The sequence below is a fragment of the Mytilus galloprovincialis genome, chromosome 13, assembly GCF_965363235.1.
Source record: "Mytilus galloprovincialis chromosome 13, xbMytGall1.hap1.1, whole genome shotgun sequence".
Lineage (NCBI taxonomy): Eukaryota > Metazoa > Mollusca > Bivalvia > Mytilida > Mytilidae > Mytilus > Mytilus galloprovincialis.
Window position 1 is genome coordinate 6,738,547 of NC_134850.1, and position 17,562 is coordinate 6,756,108.

The 17,562-nt window shown below is 30.4% G+C and overlaps 1 long non-coding RNA gene across 2 annotated transcripts in view; it reads right to left on the minus strand.

Moving 5' to 3' along the window:
- Positions 1-266: 266 nt before the first annotated feature.
- LOC143056587 (uncharacterized) overlaps positions 267-17,562 on the minus strand; it is a 56,757-nt gene continuing 39,461 nt past the window's right edge. Inside the window, exons 2-3 of one of the 2 annotated variants that reach the window (XR_012972411.1) lie at positions 15,131-15,299; positions 267-548 (exon numbers count right to left, since the gene is read on the minus strand). This is a non-coding gene — a long non-coding RNA (uncharacterized LOC143056587). Of the gene's footprint in view, positions 549-14,742; positions 14,835-15,130; positions 15,300-17,562 lie in introns of those variants that run through there. The other variant, XR_012972412.1, reaches the window with a different exon arrangement.

Sequence of the window (17,562 nt, forward strand, 5' to 3'; positions counted from 1 at the left end):
TCCGCTATCATCTGTGAAACGGATATTCCTTAACGAAATGAAAGTTTCCCGTACAATTATCAAACAGTTTTGGCTTAAACGACAGCAGACAACATATCCCTGGGTCTAAATGACAATATAATGGGACAAGGCAAGAGGTATTAATTTGATCAACTTATCGAGTATATCTAATGAAGTTTAATTTTCAGACATCATTGTAAAAAAACCAACAAACAAACAAAAGTACACAAAACACAACATATCAAACTAAAGACTGAGCAACGCTAACCCCACTAAAAATTGGGGGTGATCTCAGGTGCTCTGGAAGGGTAAGCAAATCCTGCTCCACATGTTGCACTCGTTTTTGTTTGAAACTGATATGAGTTGCAGCAAATCATTTGAAAATCTTATTTTTCAAGGAACATATGGCCACTAGAATGTCAAAATAAAAACGTATCACTAAAGATGAAATAAAAACAAATATATAGATCAACGATAAATCTATTAAGTTTAGCTTCTACTATAAATGATGAAAGATCCAGTGTGTGGTGTCACAGACCATCTAATCTCTATTCACCAGAAAAAATACAACTTATTATTATTATTATTATTATTATTATTATTATTATTATTATTATTATTATTATTATTATTATTATTATTATTATTATTATTATTATTATTATTATTATTATTATTATTATGATAATTATTATTATTATTATTATTATGATAATTATTATTATTATTATTATTATTATTATTATTATTATTATTATTATTATTATTATTATTATTATTATTATTATTATTATTATTATTATTATTATTATTATTATTATTATTATTATTCTTTTGGAAGTAGTAGAAGTAGTAGTAGTAGTAGTAGTAGTAGTAGTGGTGGTATTTTTATTATGTAGTTGTAGTAGAAATAGTAGTAGTAGTAGTAGTAGTAGTAGTAGTAGTAGTAGTAGTAGTAGTAGTAGTAGTAGTAGTAGTAGTAGTAGTAGTAGAAGTAGTAATAGTTGTTGTAGTAGTAAAAGTATTTTTATAATATGGTTGAAGTAGCAGTAGTAAAAGTAGTAGTAGTTGTAGAAGTATAAGTATTTCTATTATTTAGTTATAGTAGCAGTAGTAGTGTAGTAGTATGTAGTAGTAGTAGTAGTAGTGGTAGTAGTAGTAGTAGTAGTAGTAGTAGTAGTAGTAGTAGTAGTAGTAGTAGTAGTAGTAGTAGTAGAAGTAGAAGTAGTAGTAGATCAGTAGTAGTAGTAGTAGTAGTAGTAGTAGTAGTAGTAGTAGTAGTAGTAGTAGTAGTAGTAGTAGTAGTAGTAGTAGTAGTAGTAGTAGTAGTAGTAGTAGTATATCAGTAGTAGTAGTAATTGTAGTAGTAGTAGTAGTAGTAGTAGTAGAAGAAGTAGTAGTAGTATTAGTAGTAGTAGTAGTAGTAGTAGTAGTAGTAGTAGTTTTATTACAATTTTTATTATTATTTTTATTATGTAGTTGTAGTTGTAGTAGTAGTAGTTGTTGTTGTAGTAGTAGTAATTTAGTTTTACTTTGTTACCCGGATTTGTTTTTTTTCTATCGATTTATATGAGTATCGAACAGCGGTATACTACTGTTGTCTTTATTTAAAACTCAACATAATGAATAATCATTCTTTTTGTAACTACCAGTAAACTTACTATTCCATCCAAAGTGTTGTCATTGGCTTCTCTTTTTACTCTGTTAAATTCAAGACGTCCGTTTGGTGGCCTACCACTAGCTGTTCCTGCTAAAACTGATATCAGCATTATGAACATTGCACACAAAATCTTGAATATTTTCATCTTGCAGAGGATTTGCCCACCTAAAGGATATACAATGTTTTTTAATGTATGATAAAATTTTCCTGTGTAAGAATTTCCGATTATATAACCTTCATCATTCACAGCTACTCTTGCATAGGTACTATCTCTGTTCTTAAAATCTGTAGTACTATAAATTCATATTTAGTACTATTTCTTCACTTTAGAATTATTGTAATATTTGGGTGCTTGTATTTTCCAGTACTTTATTTGTACTTAAAATATTGGTACAGAAATAATACCAACAATGGTCATAGTATTTCATGTTTGAACATCATAACTTTATGCGATTTGTTAAAGACACATATGACCCGCAATGACATTTTCAGGCTTATGTAGATATAACGTATAAAAAGGCTGTTAACTATGACATAACGTCACATTAATAATTGTGCTCTGTACATCACATACTTCTAATGAATATATAGTTATCAAATATCAATTAATCAAGGCAACAGTAGTATACCGCTGTTCGAAATTCATAAATCGATTGACAGATAAACAAATCCGGTTACAAACTAAAACTGAGGGAAACGCATCAAATATAAGAAGAGAACTACGACACAACAGAAATACAACATTAAAATGTAACACACACAGAAATGAACTATAATAAAACCATTGCCATTTCCCGTACTTGGTACAGGACATTTTAGGAAAAAAGGATGGGTTGAACCTGGTTGAACCTGGTCTTGTTAGTAGAATGCTATACAGGTATTTCATTGTTTAAAATCCTCACCAATGATTCTATATTCACAGTGTATTCACCATTAAATATGTGTGTAACACTGGAACAGCCAATAATAGGAATACAGTTATACACATTCTAAATCTAAATATATCTCAATATAATTAAGTTGCTTTGATATATATATATATATATATAAAAAAAGAAGATGTGGTATGATTGCCAATGAGACAACAGTCCACAAGAGACCAAAATGACATAGCAATTAACAACTTTAAGTACTTTATAAAAAATATTACTTCTGTAAGCGAAAAAGGAAACCAAAGCTTGCATAAAGCCGTCCAGCATACACAATTAGTCTTGGGGCACTTTTCATCAATTTTATAATCCTTACTAGCTCATTTTAGTACAACAACTCAGCCTTTGTCTAGTAACGATAACCATACATTTAGTTTTATCCGAACTTATGAACATGATTATTTTCACGACACCATTTTTCAACACTTTGGAGTTCATCTTGTACTTTAAACTGCAAATCTGCATTACTCTTTCATGATGTATGCATAGTTGTGTCATCAGCATACACGTCTGTGTTGCACTTTTTTATATATATACATGATATATAATTATAGGTAATTTATGTACAAAATAAACAAAATAGAACCAATTATTGAGCCCTGATAAATATGTTATCAGAATATTGATTACTTAATATACGATTTATATGGTCTTGCTGTGTTTTTTCTTTCAAATATGAGTTTTTAAAATCAACCGTACTGCCATGGAAGCCATGGAAGCAACAAATCAAAAGCTTTTTTTTAAATCCAGTAGAACTGCCATAGCGATATTTTCATTATTCATTTCATGTAGTCTTTTTTAAATGAAATAAATGAGGGCAATTTGATATTAATGGTTAGGTTTAAAACCAGACTGGATGGGTGTACAATTTTAAACTCAGTCAAAGAATCATGCAGATATTTAGAGCAAATCAAAATGCCAAGTCACAGTGTAAGTACAGTTTATAGTATCAAATTCATAAAAGAACATCTTAAAGAATTGAACTATATTTTGTAATAAAATTATAAAAAAAAACGCAATCTCTTAGAACTTTAACAATTGATGTTCTAGAAAACTTCACGTACTTTTTCAATTTTTTTTTTAATTAAACATTTCAACATAACACTGTATCTCGTCATACATACTTTTCCTTACTACTGCCTACATGAATATGTTAAGTATCTTAGTTTACAAACATCATTCAGAGAATGAATCGTGTGAATGTTATAGCTATGTAAATCCTGTTTTTTTTAATGTAATAAAATTGTATATTTTAAAAGTGCAATATCCTTATCTAAGGTTGAGAAAAAAAATATGTAGCAATTTTTCGTTCATTTGTTTTTCAAAAAAAAAAAAGAATTAAGTAAAACACTACAATACACAATGTTATTTAACCCATCATTTCCAAATTTGATATTAAAGATATACCATGGTTTTGTTTAATTCTGAGTTATTCCAAATTCTGTAATATAATTTAGAATGAAAATGGGCAATGTGTCAAAGAGACAACAACCCGATCAAAGAGAAAAAAAACAATGCTTGATTGGTTGAATATGACTCAACGATTGAGTTAAAATAATTCTAATGCATAGTACTAAGATAATGTTGATAGCAATTGTTTTTATAGTTGTGACATCTGAAATTAAAACATTATAGAATTATTTTTCACTGAACGTCCAATTTCCAACTAGTATAGTTCTGTCAAAAGCTCGTAGAATGTACAATGTGGATCTCAAATATAAAAATATCTTCATTTTTATCAAACATCGACCATTATAAGAATCATACGACGATTTGGGTATGTTAGGTCCGGTTATCTAATGCAAGAAGATAGAGGTAAATATGTGATGAATTACTAGTCCAAATATCCATGTATATGTAAAAAAAAAACTCATCATAGGTACCAGGATTTTAATTTTGAATTTGTGCCAGACGGTTTTTTTTTCTGCAAAATACTCATCAGTGACGCTCGAATCCAATACCGTTCAAAAGGCTAAAACAAAGTACGAAGATGAAGATCATCGAGAACCAAAAATTACTAAAGGTGTTTCCAGACACACCTAAGGTAATCTAATCATGAGGCAGAAAAACATTGGTATTTCAATTATTCAAAGTTTTTTTAAGCTAGTTAACGAAAAGATCAGACACAATATAAAACATTAAGCATAGTCTTACTAAGTTGTCGCAGATCTGAAATACTGTTTTCTTCATAAGTTTAAGCCTGGTAAAAATAATATAAAAAGCAACAAACACTTACAAATTAAAGACTGTTTTCAGATAGTTCCTTCAATTTTCTCTGTCGAAGTATGTGTGGAGAACTACTTTACTTTGGTTTATATACTCTGCTGGAAAGAATTCAAGTTCTGGCCAAATTTTTATGCTTTTGTTTGAATTTGAAATTATTCTATTCTGCATAAATTGATAAACAAGCTGTCAAAGTGTTTGCAATCAAAAATTATCTGAACTCGTGAGTTTTTATTAATAAAATAATTGTACCATCGTAATAAATGCATCATCTTTTTCTAACAAAGCCTTATATAAACAATTACGCTGCATATGTTATGTTTGGTAGAGACTTACATAATTCAATCTTGATATAATAGTCAAGCCTATGACATAACAAATTTCAGTGCAATTTAAAATTACATTTTCTAAAAAATAAAATGACTCAGACAAACAAACAATACAAGTCTAGACCTTGTCACCATCTTATGGTGTTTATATATCTCAACTTGTACGATTCGCTCGTGTATGTAACAATGTATTAGATTTTAGCGAGAGAAATTTATGTATTACTGAAAAAGTATTACACCAGGGTTTTCGATATCACAAACTGGTCAAAACATTTACTAAATTTTATCACCGGTATAAGGAAATAATTCGTAAATATAACTCAACATGCCGACATCTTATACGTTCAGGTATTTCACATCCAAAATTTTATGGAAATATTCTTTATAAAGCACAAAAATGTCAGTATTCTCCTCAGAAACTAACAAAACCTTTAAATAGACTTATTAAAAGGGGATATAGTTACGATACTGTTGTCAGGTCATTAAAGATTGCATATTTTGGCTTTAACATTGATTCACTGATAGGGTCTTTGCATCGGAACTAAACACATTTATTTCTAAAAAAAAAAAAAAAAAAAAAAAAAAAAAAAAAAAAAAAAAAAAAACAGTTGTTGGCATGACACGGGTTATGTTCTTCTCATATATTTTATGATAGTATGATACTAAACCCCTAACGGGATGGATTGTACCTGATATTCATATGATGAAGACATAATCTTTCAATCAGTTTAAATGAGGTCTGGAGCTGGCATGTCAGTTAACTGCTAGTAGTCTGTTGTTATTTATGTATTATTGTCATTTTATTTATTTTCTTTTGTTAAATCTTTTGACATCAGACTCGGACTTCTCTTGAACTTAATTGTAATGTGCGTATTGTTATTCTTTTACTTTTCTACATTGGCTAGAGGTATAGGGGGAGGGTTGAGATCTCATAAACATGTTTAACCCCGCCGCAATTTTGCGCCTGTCCCAAGTCAGGAGCCTCTGGCCTTTGTTAGTCTTGTATGATTTAAAATTTTAGTTTCTTGTGTTTAATTCGGAGTTTAGTATGACGTCCATTATCACTGTACTATTATGCATATTTTAGGGGCCAGCTGAAGGACACCTACGGGTGCGGGAATTCTCGCTACATTGAAGACCCATTGGTTGCCTTCGGCTGTTGTTTGCTCTATGGTCGGGTGGTTGTCGCTTTGACATATTCACCATTTCCTTTCTCAATTTTATCAAATAAATATATCAGAAATAGTTGTCACCGTACGGCCTACATCTTGAGCAAAATCCATATCGCATATAATGCTATACTAGACTTTGACCGATTTTTATCCTTAAACAAATAATACTTTGATTATCGCCTTTACATACATCTGGTATCTTTGATAAAAAGGTTTGTCCGTACTAACGTTTTTGAATGTACTAGTATATACATCGTCCCTCTTTATAAGTATATGGAGATGCCCGGTGTTATGATTGACAATGTGACAAATGCCCGAGAGAGAAAAAAAACAAAGAACAAAGATGTCAATGATAACCAGTCACCATACGGTCTTCAACAATGGAGAGAATCCACTCCGTACAGCAAGTTAAAACAGGAATTAATGAAACGCTATATCATGAAACAACCCAAAAGAGAGAACATCAACAGAAACGCCATTCCTAACAAACAAAGGATGCACCATCCAAAAAAAACCATACCACAGGAAGTTAATAAAATCATCACCAACCAACAAGAAATATTTAAAAAAACATCGGTGACAACAACATACAAGTGAATGAAAAACATCCAAGTATAGAGAAAAAAAAATTACAAAAATACTGAAGTCCGATGAAAATTAAAAAAAGAAAGTCCCTATACAATGGACAAAATCAATGGCTCAAACACATCAAACTAATGGATAACAACTTTTATTGTCCACACTCGGTACAGGCATTTTCTTATGTAGAAAAGGATTAATTAAACCTTGTTTTATAGCTAGCTACATCTCTAACGTGTATGATATGTAATCACCCAGTTCATTTGTATGAATTTAGTTTTAGCTTTTATGTGCACATGATTTATTTTGTTTAACACATTTTGATTTGGAAGAAAGGCCGGCATGTAGCATTATGACTAACACAATTCTATTTTAGTATTATCATAAATGTTATTGTCCATTTGACTTCTATATATTTGCAGAAATTTTTTTTTTTAAATTCATTTTTATGAATTAATAATTTTTTCCTTGATGTATGTTATTATATGGTATATACGAACTCTGACTATTAATTTCATAATTTTGGTCAATAATTAAAAAAGTTTCCCATTAGGTCTCTATGTTAATTTTATTTTTTGAAGTGTTGATTACATGATGGAGTAAGTATAAGTAGTGTAACGGCCATCTAAACAAAACAAAAACAACATACATGTGCTTTTAATGTTTGTTTATTTTTACCATGTGACTTTGCATATTTAAATATTAAGATGACCTCTACTGACCATCAACTAAACTTATATTTCATGCCATGTGATTGTAATAGTTGTTCTATCTATGATAAGAAACTGCAATTTCCATTTTCTTTATAAAAAAAAAATCATAAGATATAGTATAAACTAGTAAAATAGTACTTTATAGGGAAAGGATATGAAAATGAATATTGTTATTTATGTTTACCTTCATATGTTATGTTAGTGGACATTTAGTAATGACAGAATTTACCAACTATAAAAACATTTTTTTTTTTATTTTCCTAAATTGTTTGCTTCCAAGATGTGCATTTTGCACATTAATAAATAACTGAATGATAGTTAACTGAAATCTGTTCTTTAACTATTCAGAGCCTCTTTTTATTGTTATACAACACACCATGCTAAAAGCATGAAAAGCTTGTGTATAGTAAGTTAACTTATATATAATGATATAAAATCAATAATCAAAACCACAAAGTGATGATCATTTTCATTGGTGACCTTTAATATTCAAATTGGTATAGTCACATGGTACAAATAAACAAACATTAAAAGCACATGTATTTTGTTTTTGTTTTGTTTAGATGGCCGTTACACTACTTATACTTACTCCATCAGGTAATCAACACTTCAAAAAATAAAATTAACATAGAGAACTAATGGTAAACTTTTTTAATTATTGACCAAAAATTATGAAATTAATAGTCAGAGTTCGTATATACCATATAATAACATGCATCAAGGAAAAATCATTAATTCATAAAAATGAATTTTTAAGAAATTTTTTCTGCAAATATATAGAAGTCAAATGGACAATATCAAATACATCAAATAACATAATCGGAAACTTATCTTGATTTATGCCGGGGATTTATGTCCATTTTTTTCTAAATTTACCAGTGACGTTACTTTTTGTGTCGTTGATCCATTCGTGTTACAAATACACACTTCGTTATTCTATTATGCTGTTTTTGTGTACTGTCTAAATTATTTTAGTTGTTATTCTGAGGTTAACATGTCGAAATGTACTATCATATTGTTAATTTTTGTATTTCTCTGTTTTTAGTGTTTTTGAATTTATGTGTACTCTGTTTCCGTCATGTACTATTGTTGTCCTTTTAGCGGTATATTTAACATTGCCATAAAGTGCAGAGGATTGGCTAGTCACAAAACCAGGTTCAAACCTCTATTTTCTCAAATTGTCCTATACCAAGTCAGGAAGATTGCAGTCATTATCTAATAGTTTGTTTCTATGAATGTTGCTTCATTGTTTTTTGTGTTGTCTTCTGTGTTCTGTTAATTCGTTATTTTCCTTTTAAAGTTGATGTTATTCCCTCGGTTTTAGTTTTTAACCGGGATTTGATTTCTCTCAATCGATTTATGACATTTGAACAGCGGTAAACTACTGATATAAAAAAGAAGATGTCTTTATGTATGAAAGTCAAATCAAATTTCATTATATATACTACGAATCTATTTCGAATTCATACTTAAATCTTTCAATATCAAATAAACTTCTTTTGCAGCCTCAAACGAAGCATATGTTTCTAAAAGAAGTGGTAAAATAAATGTTAAAAATACAACTGGTATAGTTGGTAAATTACCAAACATTTTATACGCTGCTAACCTTGTACTGATTAAACCTATCACACAGCATGTTAATCTATCATTATATACTTCAATTTTTTTACACACATTTAAAATTGCCAAAGTGGCATCCATTCATAAAAAAAATGTTTTTAAAATGTGCTTAAAATGGGTTATTATAGACTAGTTATTGTTTTGCTGGCAATATCTTAAAAATTTGAAACAGCCATAGAAAATCAACAAACTATTAATAATATTTCGATCATTTCCTTTTTGGTTTTGCTGTCATGGACTATGGCTGTCAGTCAGTATTACTTTAATAAAGGCAACAGTAGTATAGCGCTGTTCGAAAGCCATAAATTGATTGAGAGAAAACTAATACGGGTTACAAATCAAAACTGAGGGAAACACATATAAGAGGAAAACAACTAAACAACAGTAACACTGAAGTGCCAAAAAAAACCACACACAAAAACAAACTATAAGATAACAACTGCCATTTTCCTGAATTGGTACAGGACATTTTAAAGAAAAAAAGGTGGGTTGAACCTGGTTTTGCGGTTAGTCAAACCTTGCCCTTTTATGGCAATGTCAAAAATAACACTAAAATGACAACATTACATGACAGGACTACAGTACAAATAAAGAACATTCAGGAAACAGAAATACACAAATAAACAACGCAATAGAACATTTCGACATTCTTATAGTTTTCAAAGGTACCAGGATAATTAATTTAATACGTGTTTCGTCTACATGAGAATCATCAGTGATGCTCAGGTTGGAAGATGGGAAAAGGCACTGATTATAATAAACACTTAGCAAAACCTTCAGGTATTTTGGTCCTCAATACGATTAACTTCGTACTTTATTTGGCCTTTTAAACTTTTTTGGATTCGAGCGTCACTGATAAGTCTTTTGTAGACGACACGCACGTCTAGCGTATATACAAAATTTATTCCTGATATCTATGATGAGTTTATGTAGCAGTAACATTGATGGATATCAGAAAAGCTTTTGACTATCTTTTACATTATCTTCTTCTTTGTAAATTGAAATATATGACCTTATAACTCATCTTCTTTTGAACTGCTTAAAAGATATCTTTCGAGGAAAATACAGTGTGTAAAAATATGTCAGAATATCAGTCAAATGCAAGATAACTATATAGGTGTTCCTCGGGAATCTAAACTAGTTCCTGTACTATTAAATGTATTTATAAATGACATCTTTCTTGTTGTCAAACACAGTGAGTTATATAACTATGCTGATGCTAACACCCTCTCTCAATCTGGTACTACTTTGGAATCAGAATTAAATCCTTAGGGGAAAATGGTAATTTCCTAATATCGTTGTTCTCTTTCAACAAAATGCAGGCAAACAGAGATTAATTCCTGACAGTTGCCATGGATAAAAGAACACACACAATATCTGGTCTTCAACCTAAATGGATTCAGCATCTATATAGAGCTGCATGACAACTAAATTTACTAAAAAGAATTGGCACCATCCCACCAGACTTTCTAAACTTACAATAAACCACTCATTTATCTTGTCAAACCTCAGCTATTGTCCTTTTATACATGACACTACTGCAGTGAGCAAAACACAACGAAAATACAAGAAAATACAAGAAAGAGCAATCCAGATTCATTCTTGATTGATGACAACTACAAAAAAAATCTTATGATTCACTCATTGAACGTCTAAGCTACCATGACTGAAAATCACTCCTCGCCATACAATTTGGATCTCAAAAATAGAATGTCTTCATTTTTTTATCAAATATCGACATAGAACACATTGTTATAACCATGCGTCGATTTATGTTTTTGTATATAATGGCCTGTCCAGTTTATTTATGTAAGACGATAGAAGCCAATGTATGTGATGAATTACTAAAAGTCCAAAACATTCCAAATATCCATAGAAGAGTAAACAAAAGGATCGTAAACAGTATAAGACATTTTATAGTCCTATTAAGTTGTTGTGGCATGGCAAACCTAAAATATGTCTAAATAAATTGCTTTGCTGAGCGCTTCTGGACAACCCACAGGGATGCTATCCTGAACAGTTGGGACAAAATGGAGACCATATCCGCGCTTTTTACAGGTCTGAATTTTGATTGTTATTAAATATTTGACACATCACATAATAGGTTTCTAACACAGAATAACTGTTGTCAAAGAACTTAGAAATGGTTATATTATTTGAATTTATATTCAAGTTTTTGCTTTTGTGCAATATACTCAGATGTGGCAATGCTTTAGCGAATTGTCCCACACCAAAAAAATACACTATACTGTTGCGAATGATCCCCCCAAAAAAAATATTAAAAAAATTTTACCCCTTTTTAAACATTTTTTTATCAAATATCGACATAGAACACATTGTTATAACCTTGCGTCGATTTATGTTTTTATATATTGTTAGCCTGATCAGTTTATTAATGTAAGACGATAGACGTTAAGATATGTGATGAATACTAACAGTCCAAAACATTCCAAATATCCACAGAAGAGTAAACAAAAAGATAGTAAACATGGTAAACAATATAAGACATTTTATAGTCCTATTCAGTTGTTATAGCATGGTAAATTAACAAAAATTCGAAATAAATTGCTTTTTTGAGCGCTTCTGGGCACAACCACAGAGGTTGGCCGGTCTTGGTACAGGTCTGAATTTGGATTGTAATTAAATATTTGACACATAATAGGTTTTTAACACAGAAAAATTGTAGTCAAACAACTTAGAGTTGGTTATATGATTTGGATTTATATTCAATTTTTGGCTTTTGTGCAATATACTCGTATGTTGACGATTTATCCCCCAGAAAAAATGCTATGCTTTAGCGACCCCCCCCCCCCCCCCCCCAAAAAAAAAAACATTTACTATGCTGCTGCGAATTGCATTGATCCCCCAAATAAAAATATATGGGTTTTCAGCTTGGGTGTGAAATTATGGCGTGTGTACTTCCGTTTATTACTCATATACAAAAGCTATCATATTAATGCTTAGTATATGATAAATCACAGAAAATGGATTTGCTGTGGTTAGATGTTGATGTTGATAAAGTTATCCATATCGATGTTACTGTTACAATGTATATTTTATCACATACAGTAGCCACAAACTGAAGTCAGCTATCAGTCAATAATACATAAACAGGAAATTTAAAGAAGGAGGAACAGGATGGAGAAACTGCTAATCAATTACTTTCAAATCGAATAGTTATTTGTAAAAATAAAATATTTATACCCTTACAAAAACCAAGAATATGTACAAAACATGTACAACTACCATTTTTTATGTAATACAAGATATATATTTTTTTTCTTGTTGTTCAAAATTTTTTCATATTGATTTTAATGTGAGAGTTCCCAAATTGCACAGTGACAGTGTTTTTTTCACCTGTATTTAAATGGAAAATGAAAGAGGATGCATATCTTATATGTAGGACTGTGAACAGCGATAGTATTCCAAACCGCGTTGGTATTCCGAACAGCAATTGTCACCCTGAAGTGTGATGTTTTGACGCTGAAGTGCGTTTCCGATCTCGCTGAAGTGAGATGGTGTCATGGTGAAGCCATTTTGTTGATAGCTTCGCCGAATTTCGATGGTAGTAACACTGACATGCTATGGTCTTCACAAACTACAATTTGCAATGTTTTTCATGTCGATGTAGATGTCAATTTGTATGTTAGAAAACGTATTCCAGTTTTTTAAGTTGACAAGAGGCTTATAAACTTTTAAACTACGGAGAAGGATACGGATTTGTTGATAGGGGAGAGATAATCTTCTGCAGCAAAGTTTTTTTTTTTAAATAAACGAAAGGCTCTGCTTTACGAAAAATTGGGCATGACATTTTTCAATTACTGCATTACAGACATCTTTTCATTGAATACTTGCGGTAAATGAGGAGCTTATAAATGAAACAACGTATTACAGATAAAATGATAATGCAGAATTATTCCCACATAAATAAAATCAAAGAGGACGATATCTCAGTTAGTGTGCAATTGACAGGACATCCATAGACCATGAATAATAGAGGTTAATGTATATACACCTCGTACTAAAAATATTAAATCTAGTTTCATTTTGATTGCACTTCTGTTGACTTTAGAATGACAAACAATGAGTCACATAGATTATAGCAAATCAGCGCAGGGACCATCATACTAAAGTGTAGATCATCACATTTCAGCGTTACCATCGCATATCAGCCTTCCAATCTCACCTCTGAGTTCTACGTATATATATATATGTTTCTAAATATGTATTCATTTATTTGTATAATGACTTTCTGTTTTGTCTTTGTAGAAACTCGAAACGATCCAGAATCAACAAGAGCATTCGCATACAATTTGAAAAAAAAGGCGAAAGATACCAAAGGGACATTCAAACTCATAGGTCAAAAATAAACTGTCATAGGTTAGGTGGATGGTTGGGAACCCGCTAAAATGTTTAACCCCGCCACATTCTATATGTATATGCCTGTAGTAAGACAGGAGCCTGTAATTCAGTGGTTGTCGTTTGTTTATGAGTGACATATTTGTTTTTCATTCTTTGTTTTAACATGAATTAGACCGTTAGTTTTCTTGTTTGAATTGTTTTACATTGTCATTTCGGGGCCTTTTAGAGCTGACTGTGCGGTATAGGCTTTGCTAATTGTTGACGACCGTACGGCGATCTATAGTTTTTAATTTCTGTGTCATTTGGTCTCTTGTGGAGAGTTATCTCATTGGCAATCATATCACATCTTCTTTTATATATTGACAACGCAATGGCTACACAAAAATAGAGCTACAGACAAAAAGACAAACAACAGTACACAGAAATTACATAAAAAACTAAAGACAGAGCAAAACGAACCTTACCAAGAATTTGGGGTGATTAAGTCGATGCGAAAGGGTAAGCAGGCATGCTCCACATATGGCACCCGTCGTTTTGCTCGTATTAGTACAAACCTGGTAATAATTCTTATTCGGTAAGTCAAATTCGCGGAAAAAGGTAAAGCGATTGTATGAATGAGGTTGTATGAATGTTCGTGTATTACTACAGCATTTAGACACCATCGGCTGTTCCTTTTCTATAAACCTGACGATAATAAACGCATTTGTCTGAAATTTATATGTTAACAGATTATTGATTTAATCAACTTTTCGAGTATATCTAATGACTCTGTCATTCAAAACTGCATACCTCTGTATTTTTATAACACAGAACACAGAAGTTAAATTTTCAGACGTCATTGTAGAAAATGATTCTCCTCTAAATTGAGATTGTGCATCTCTGAATTGTAGATGTGATTAAAATCAACAGACATACAATAGTACCCAAAACACAACATAGAAAACTAAAGAATGGGCAACAGGAACCTCACTAAAACTCGGAGTGATCTCGCATAATCTGGAAGGATACACAAATCATGCTCCACATGTGACACCATTGTTCTTTGATATTTATATCAGTTGCAGCAAATCAATTTAATCTTATTTTTCAAGAAACAATTTGCCACTAAAATGTTAAAACATATAGGTATCACTAAATAAAAACAAATAATTAGAACAACGATAAATCCATTTTAATAAGCTTCTATTATTAAATGATGAAAGATCCAGTTAGTCCACGAGGTGCCAGACCATCTAATCTTTATTCACCTGAAAAATACAAATTATTATTAATATTATCATTATTATCATTATGAATTAATTTTTTTATTATTATTATTATTATTATTATTATTATTATTATTATTATTATTATTATTATTATTATTATTATTATTATTATTATTATTATTATTATTATTATTATTATTATTATTATTATTATTATTATTATTATTATTATTATTATTATTATTATTATTATTATTGGAGTAATAGTAGTAGTAGTAGTAGTAATTTAAAACTCAATATATTGAATGATAATTTTTTTTGTAAATATCAGTTACCTTACGATTCTATATAAAGTGTTGTCATAAGCATCTCTTTTAAATCTGTATAATTCAAGACGTCCATTTGGTGGACGTCCACTAGCTGTTCCTGCTAAAACTGATAGTAGCACTATGAACATCGCACACAAAATATTGAATATTTTCATCTTGCAGAGGATTTGCTCACCTAAAAGATATGCAATGTATTATAATGTATGAAAAAAATTTCCTGTGTAAGAATTTCCGATTATATAACCTTCATCATTCACAGCTACTCTTGCATAGGTATCATCTCTGTACTTAAAAATCTGTAGTTCTATAAATTTACTTTTAATATTTAGTACTATAGCTTCACTTTAGAATTATTGTAATAGTTAGGTATTTGTATTTTCCAGAACTTGATTTGTACTTAAAATATTGGTACAAAAACAATACCAACAATGATCACAGTATTCCATGTTTAAACATCATAACTTTATGCGATTTGCTTAAGACACATAAAGACCCGCAATGACATATGACATTACGTCACATTATTATTTGTGCTCTGAACATCACATACTTCTAATAAGTATATAGTTATCAAATATCAACTAATCAAGGCAACAGTAGTATACCGCTATTTCAAATTCATAAATCGATTGAGAAAAAAAAATCCTAAAACTGAGGGAAATTCATCAAATATAAGAGGAGAATTACGATACAACAGAAACACAACATTAAAATGTAACACACACAGAAACGAACTATAATAAAACCATTGCCATTTTCCGTACTTGGTTCTGGACATTTTAGGACAAAAAGGTGGGTTGAATCTGGTTGAACCTGGTTTTGTAACTAAAATGCTATACAGGTATTTCATTCTTTACGAATCCTCACAAATGATACTATATTAACAGTGTATTCACCATTAAATATGTGTGTAACACTGGAACAACAGTCCACAAGAGACCAAAAAGACATAGAAATTAACAACTTTAAGTACTTTGTATAAAATATTACTTCTATAAGCTGAAAAGGGAACCAAAGCTTGCATAAAGCCGTCCAGCATACACAATTAGTCTTGGGGCACAATTTTATAATTCTTACTAACTCATTTTAGTACAACAACTCAGCCTTTATCTTGTAACGATAACCATACATTTAGTTATATCCGTATTTATAAACATGATTATTTTCACGACACCATTTTTCATAACTTTGGAGTTCATCTTGTACTTTAAACTGCATATCTCCAATACTCTTCCCTGATGTATCCATAGTTGTATCATAAGCATACACGTCTGTGTTGCACTTTTTATATATATAATTATAGATAATCTATATACAAAATAAACAAAATGGAACCAATTATTGAGCCCTGATAAATATGTTCCAGAATATTGATTACTTAATATATGATTTTTATAGACTTGCTGTGTTTTTTCTTTCAGATATGATTTTCAAAAACAAACCGTACTGCCATAGAAGCCATGGAAGCCATAAATTTGATGGCTTTTTTTTACTTTACTTCACGAGCAACAAATCAAAAGCTTTTTTTTAAATCCAGGAGAATTGTCATAGCGATATTTTCCTTATTCATTTCATGTAGTCATCTATAAATGATATAAATGAGGGCAATTTGATATGAATGGTTAGGTTTCAAACCAGACTGGATGGGTGTAAAATTTTAAACTCTGTCAAAGAATCATGCAGATGTTTAGTTCAAATAAAAATGCCAAGTCACAGTGTAAGTGTAATAGTATCAAATTCTTAAAAGAACATCTTAAAGAATTGAATTTATATTCTGGAATAAAATTATAAAAAAACGCATTCTGTTAAAACTTTAACAATTGATGTTCTTGAAAACTTCACGTACTTTTTCATTTTTTTAATTAAACATTTCAACATAACACTGTATCTCGTCATACATACTTTTCCTTACTATTGCTTACATGCATATGTGAATGTCAGAGTTATGTAAATCCTATTTTTTTTTAATGTAATACAATTGTATACTTTTAAAGTGCAATATCATTAACTAAGGTTAAGAAAAAAGATATGTAGCAATTTTTGATATCCAGTAATGGCAGACAAATAGCGATAAGGTGTGTTTATACCATATCTAAAAATTTAGGGCGCCGTTATTTCCTCTCTGTATCCATAATAATGAACCGTCACTAAAGTGACTTTTTAAGTGCGTTAGTTTGTGCTGAGACTACTATATAGTAGTATACGTAAAGTAGTCTCAGGTTTGTAATGGGTTTTTTTTGTATGGGAAGTTCTCTTCTTGGAATAGTATACTGTTAATATAATTTGAAGAAGGCAAAGACAAATGCATGATTTTGTTTGTAGCCGAACGTCCAGGGGCAAATGTTTCATTCATGTTCAGATGAGTATATTTTTCTGAGTTCCAGACTCCCTGATATCATTTATAATCGTTATGGATAAGTCTGGCTAAATTGACGAGA